Here is a 7,230-nt window from a genome sequence, read left to right on the forward strand (position 1 = left end):
GATTTCCTTTCACCTAAATTTACTTTAAAAGCAAGGAAGCTTCCCTCAAGGTGTAAATAATCTCATTGTTATTTTGATAATAAAAGTAATTTATAGCCATTGTATAAGTTAAAAACAAAACGAAAAAGCAAAGAGCTGAGGGGAGGAGAGCAAGTGAGGGGGGAGTGGGGGCATCTGTAATAGTGTCAACAATACAAATAAAGAAAAAGGAGCAAAGAAATTCACATTATCTGAAACAATGCTGCCCAGTGGGACTTTCTACTGTGATGAAAATGTTTTTTGGCCGCACCATCCAATAAGGTAGCCACCAGCCACACGTGGCCTTTGAGCACTTGAAATGTGGCTGGTGCAACTGCTGACTGCTAACTTTTAATCATTTTAAAAACCCACTGAAAAGAATAAGTATGTTTGGATTCTTGGGGGAATGTCCTCCTGGTTTCCTTCTGCCAGAAGCTAGTTTTCTTCTCAGGTTTATGTCACAGTTTCCTGAGAGATTATTAAATAAACTTCGATCCAGAGCAACCTGACTTCAATCACAGACAGAAAGAAATAGCGTAGTGCAGCTGGAATGTGGAAACTGATTCTAGAAGAAGAAAGAAGGAAGCTCCATAAGTCAAGATACCAGCGTGAAGAAGGAATCTGAGGAAGGGGTGGAGAGCATAGGACCAAAAGAGAGAGGGCAGCAAGCCCACGCAGAGGAATTCTCTAAACCCCAGTAATGTCAGAAAAGCTCAGGGAAGCTCTAAAATAACCTAGAGTAAACAAAAAAAGCCTGCTAACAAGTCCTCGGTTAGGAAATAGTAATAATTAAACTAACTTAACGGGTAGTTATAGTGTTTAGTATATTTGACACAGATTCTGTCTTGCTTTATTTAAATGTTCAATAAATTTAGTTATTATTTATCCTTAGGCTTAAGTCCATCTTACAGAAATTCTTTTTAAAGTTTCAGTAACACTCCTTTATAGTAAAAATTATGGAACTTAGATATCCTGGTCAATAGGCCATTTGGCTATCATATTGATTTTCAATTGATATATTTCTATTGGATCTGTGCTCATCTTTCATTTCCGGTAGGAGAAGGCACAATGAGACATAATATCTGAACAGATATGATGAGGTTGCATCAAGGAGACAAGAATAGAGAGACCAGTTTATATGAATGGATCTGGAAGTGTTATAACTTTTAAAATGTCTCTCTTTAAAAAAAACAAACCTTAATTTTTAAAAACCTAGCTAGTCTCATCACGCTTGTTTTGATGGTAATACTTTTACTTCCTTCTGCTTCATTACAAACTTGTTTTTTTGTAACAAGTGCACCAGCAAATGTGTGAATGAGCAAGAAATGGCCACCAAATACTGAATTAAACAAACTGAGAGGCTAGAGTTTCTGCAAATGTTTGTGTGCAGTATGTGAAGAAGACAGGTGTCTCATTGAAGAACAGCAACTAATCATTCAAAGTGAAATGAATGCTAAATCTGAAATTGGGCATAGATATCATTTGCAATGATTTTCATGTCTATGGATTTAGAGATTTTATTTTTGTTTTGAAATTTTAAATATTCAAAGTAATTAAGCAGGATTGTAAGCAGCATATGCAACGTTTTACTGAGATTTTTATTTCTCAGTGATCAGACAAATGGATATTGAAACTGGTAAGGATCTAAATCTAAAAGGATATTTAAATGCAAATGATTCACAGTTCAAATTTTAAGGTAGAACAAATGAAGGGACATTTGCAATGGAATTCAGAATTTAATCAATGCCAATTTTCATTTGATTATCTGAAACGTGCACAGAAGGCCCAGGGCTAAAGATGAAGTATGCACCCTTTTGGAAACTTAAATTTTTATGTGTTTATCCTTGTAACATATAGAGACATAATTTGATGTATAGCTTTTGAATCATACACTCAAGCTGAATAGAATTTTTAATTTTTCTCAAAAAAGAACAAGCAAAATCAAAGCACTCTCTCATACTAAATTGCTGTTGGTATCAGTAGACAGAATGGGAAAAATTTTAGCAGAAAAAGTGTAGCTGAGAGAATGGTGTTCTAACTATGGAATGTTATGCCCCAGACAGGATGTAAAAGGGGTATGTGCTTGGCTTTTGTTTCCATTTTAGGATTTTAAACTTCTAAAAATTATATTGTCGTGCATGGGTGATACATTCAGGGTTTTTTGTTGAATTCTTGGAAATAAATGCTAAAATGTTCAATTTAGTCATTTAACATCTAGACCACACTTAAATAAAAATTTCATGTCTTGATATTTATTCTACTTTTCTTTATTATTACTGAGTTATTCTTTCAAGACTAATAACTAAGAGCAAATAATATAGAATTGTGTAGTCTTCTGGCAATTCTGTCCTCTGGCATCTTTATTTCTTCTATTTTGTGGCAGTATAAAAAATAAGCTATAATAAGGCTTTTGACTGATTCATTCATCTTGCTCTTTGTTTCCTAGTACATAGAAATCTGATAATGTAACTGCTTTGTTTGGAGATGCCAATTATTTAATTAAGTTTATCTGTCACAGGGAAAGCATACAGAAAATGCAAATATTACCTCCTGTTACGGATTATATATTGTAACATGGGTATAATACTAAGATTATATTGAGATAAGCATAGTGGAGAAAATACAAATGTGGAATACAATTATCTAAAGTAGGACTATGTTTGTCAAACTGTGATCCTAAGGGTCCCTTCATTAAAATCATCCAGGATCCCTCCTAACAATGCAGATTCCAGGACTCCGTTCCAGACACTGCAGCCAAAGAGTCTTTTGGGGTAACTCTGCGATTACCAAGTTTCCTGGATAATTCAAATGTATGTCTACCTTTGACAAGCACTAAGCTAAGGGGACATCCTACTCATAAACCAATAAATAGAAACAGACTCATAGACACAGAAAATAGACTGACAGCTGTTAGAGGGTAGGAGGGTTGGAGGAAGTTGGTGAAAAGGTGCCGGGATTAAGAAAAAATAACAACAACCTCATAAACACAAACAAGAATATGGTGATTACCAGAGGGAAAGAGGAGTGTGGAGAGGTAGAGAGGATAAAGAGGGGACAAATGATGACAGAAGATGAATTAATCTGGGGTGGTGAACACACAATACAATATTCAGATGATTTATTATAGAATTGTACTCCTGAAACCTATATAATTTTATTAACCAATTTTATCCCAATAAAGTTAATAAAAAAATAAAAATTTTTAAAGGCTAAATAAATGAGAATGACACAGAGAGAAAATATTACCTGAATTATTCAGAATTTTGATGTTTTCAGAAATTGTTGGACAATTCTTCCCTTCCCATTGCTCATATTAATTTAATGTAATACTACATTTTATTTCCATAAACAAAATTAGTTGAAGATATAAATATCTGTTGTAAATTCCTGGGGATACATCTCTTTGCTTAATTAACTTTCTAGTTAGAAGTCAGAGATTCACTTTTTTAAAAGTATTTTTTAATGTATTTTTATTGATTTCAGAGAGAAAGGGAGAAGGAGAGATAGAAACATCAATGATGAGAGAGAATCATTGATTGGCTGCCTCCTGCATGCCAATCACTGGGGATCGAACCTGAAACCCGGCATGTGCCTTAACCAGGAATTAAAACCATAACCTCCTGGTTCATAGGTTTATGTTCAACCACTGAGCCACACTGACCTGGCTATCTGAAAACTTAGCCGCTTGTGTTTTTTCAACACTTGTAGCACTTCCAATTTTACATTTTTATGTGATTACTAGGGGCCCGGTGCACGAAATTCGTGCACTGGGTGTGTGTGTGTGGGGGGGGAGTGTCCCTCAGCCCAGCCTGCCCCCTCTCACATACTGGGAGCCCTCAGGCGTTGACCCCCATCACCCTCCAATCGCAGGATCGGCCCCTTGCCCAGGCCTGACGCCTCTGGCTGAGGCGTCCAGCCCGGGCAGCGTGGACCCGCAGCTGCAGCGGCCCCACGATCGTGGGCTTCGCTTTAGGCCCAGGCAAGGGACCCCTAGCTCCTGGGACTGCCAGCTTCGACCGTGCCCAGCTCCCATCGCTGGCTCCACCCCTACTTCCTGCTATCACTGGCCAGGGTGGAAAAGGCGCCTGATTGTCCAATCATGGCTGGGGGGCAGGGCAAAGGCGGCCCTGGGGCCGCCTTTGCCCTGCCCCCCAGCTCTTAGCTCCCCCCTGGGTTTCTGATCACTGTCAGTGGCAGGGGGCTTCTTCCTGCTTTCCCTTTCGCCTCCCTGCATTGTGCCTGCATATGCAAATTAACCGCCATCTTGTTGGCAGTTAACTGCCAATCTTAGTTGGCAGTTAATTTGCATATAGCCCTGATTAGCCAATGAAAAGGGTATCGTCGTATGCCAATTACCATTTTTCTCTTTTATTAGTGTTGATTTTACTACTTGATGAAATATCTTCCCAACTATTCCTTGAGACTTTGAGCGCAGGCTCTGTGTGTGTTTTTATCATATTGTATCATCAGGATTTAACACAGTGCCTCTAACACAGATGTAAATCAATGTATCTTGCACATTTGTATGTATTTGTGAACATGAAAAGGTAGTCTACCAAAATATTCCTTCTTTTAACCTGTTAACTTATTGTTACACAAATAATTGAAACTCTCTTCTCCTTTCTTATTATCTCTGTCAATTTCCTACTTCTTGACTCATCGGTGCCTCATGCAGTCAGTTCTTACTTCTCGTAGACTGAACATGTCTCTCCTGCCCCCTTTATGTCCTCTTCAAGCACAAGTCACCCTTCTCCACTGCTCAGAAAAGGAGCTACCCCTAAACCGCAAAGAAAGTAGGTATTCCTGAACTGCTAAGGAAAGTCAATGTTTTTCTGACTCAAGGACATATTTCATCCGTCACTAGATAAGGGGATAAATAAATTACAATTCTTGCCCTAAAGGACCTAAAATCTGATTAAAGAGCTGAGGTGTGAAAAGTAATTAAGTTGCAATGTGATATATGTAACTTCCGAAGTCCACAGATTTACATGACTCTCTCTTGTCACATGGGCCTTTCTACCTTGAGGCTTACTTACTTCATCAAAGCCAGCAAGGGAAAGAGTCTGCTAGCAAAAGAGAAGTTTTGATCTTATGTAATAATAATCATGGAAGAGATCACTCATCACCTTTGCTTTCTTCTACTGGGTAGAAGCAATTCACATGGTGCCTCAAGAGTGAGGCATTGCCCACAGGGAAAATTGGGGACCAATTACATTAATGCATCTAGAACATGGTTTTCTAACTTTGTTTGAGCATTCTGTCTGCCTTCAACAAGGTATAGTAAAATATTTCTTTGCTTGCTTGTTTTACCTTCTATGAAATCTGCCCAGATTGTAGATAATACAGAATAATTTTCTGTGCTCCAAGTTGATTGTAGCATGCCCTTGATTATTTAAAACACAATAGAAAATAAAAAAGATTTATTCATTCACATTATAAAAGGAGGGAACTAGAAACAGTTGGGGTTCTTTGTTATGCCCTATATTTCTTACTAGTAATTAGCTCCAACAGGACTCATAAGATTTCTGTGGGCAGAATTGTTAAATCAAAGGATAAGTTTACACAGGTAAAATGGTACTAATACAACCTTTTAGAGATTACAGATGGATTCGAAGAACTTGGAGGTGTTTAATACCCTTGCTGACCATGTGTCCTTAGGCTCAGGAGCAAATATTAAAGAAATTCTTGCAAAATAATTTAAGGCTTTGCGGTATGTAGTGTTTTGCAAAGGCAGTTCATGTTGGTGAGTCCATGTGTAACCTTAATTTGTATCACCAAAGGCATTTTGTTCATAACCCATTAATCGAGCATGAGCAGGTCATCTTATCCACCTGATTATTGGTTGCTTCCAGTCTTTGAGCAAGCTTTCACATGATTCAGATTTCTTCACCACTTAGTCCCTTCCTGAGATATCCATTGATACCTTCCTCCTGCAAATCTCCTTATCACTATTTTTCTAATCCTTCAAAAATCATTAGAAATTGCTCATAAATGTACATAGAGTCATGCCTTTGGACATCCCTCCTTACAGGAAAACCCGTGAAAACCAGGTGTTCTGTTTGAAATTGTATCATCAGGATTTAACACAGTGTCTCTAACACAGAGGTAATTCCTTCTAGGCTGTCTCTCAGGGCCACCCTCAGCTGGTGAATGCTAGAACATTTCACTTTGGGATGGAGCCAAATGATTATGCAGAATAACTTGGGCAGTAAGCTCATATTTTTCATCACTTTGTCATAGAGAACTGCCCCATGAGGCCATAAATATGTACTGAGAGGTATCAGATTAACAAATAGGCACAGCACATGAAGAGTGTGAGACATATAAATTGAGAGGATAGTGTAATTTATGTTCTTAGCTTTATTAAAAATTGCTCATAATTTTGGTAAATCTCAGCACTATTAGGCTGCTTATTTAAATTACCATAAAGTATTAGTTCAAATTTATAGATGTCATTATCACAGAGAATCTATCCATCTGTCCAGACACCTATCTATCATCTATCTATCTATCTATCTATCTATCTATCTATCTATCTATTGTATCACATAATTCAAAATGTCAAATATAAGGACAAAAAGTCAATATTCAAGCAATTATTTATAATCAAGTTTTCTAATTTTGCATAAAAATGGACAATTTCTAATATTCTCACAGTAACTACGAAATGAAGCTTAACGTTTTGAAAAGAAAAAATACTCATGAAAAATCAAACATGTGTATTGAAGTTCCCATACTTAAAAGAAGACTTAGGATATCCCATTTTCCCCCTGGAGTATTAAAAATAACCTAGTCAGAAGGATAAAGATTTCATTGTTTCTTACAAAACAACAGAAAGAATTCCACACAAATTAGTGAAAAATGAAACGTGCCAGCCATTTAGGAAGTATGAGGTTGAAAAAATCCAAATAAATTAATTCCATTTTTTTATGACAAGTGGACGTGAGCACCCTTTGTGTTAGAAGGGCGAAAAATAGTCCCTAGTTTGCAAATGCAGGGTTTATAAAGAATTAAATAAAAACATTGAGAAAATGTTACTTACTGAGAGCAGCATTTCCATTTCTATGCAGAAGCAACAGAGTTTGGAATTACCCTCCTGCTGTGAACAATTAGAAAATTGAACAAAATGTAGGAAACAACTATACTTATAGATTAGAAAACAGACAGTGCAAGACTGGGGTCCTTGATGGCAAGTAACAGAATGAGTGAGCA

This window comes from Myotis daubentonii, chromosome 5 (genome assembly GCF_963259705.1).
Source record: "Myotis daubentonii chromosome 5, mMyoDau2.1, whole genome shotgun sequence".
NCBI classification, from domain to species: Eukaryota; Metazoa; Chordata; class Mammalia; order Chiroptera; family Vespertilionidae; genus Myotis; species Myotis daubentonii.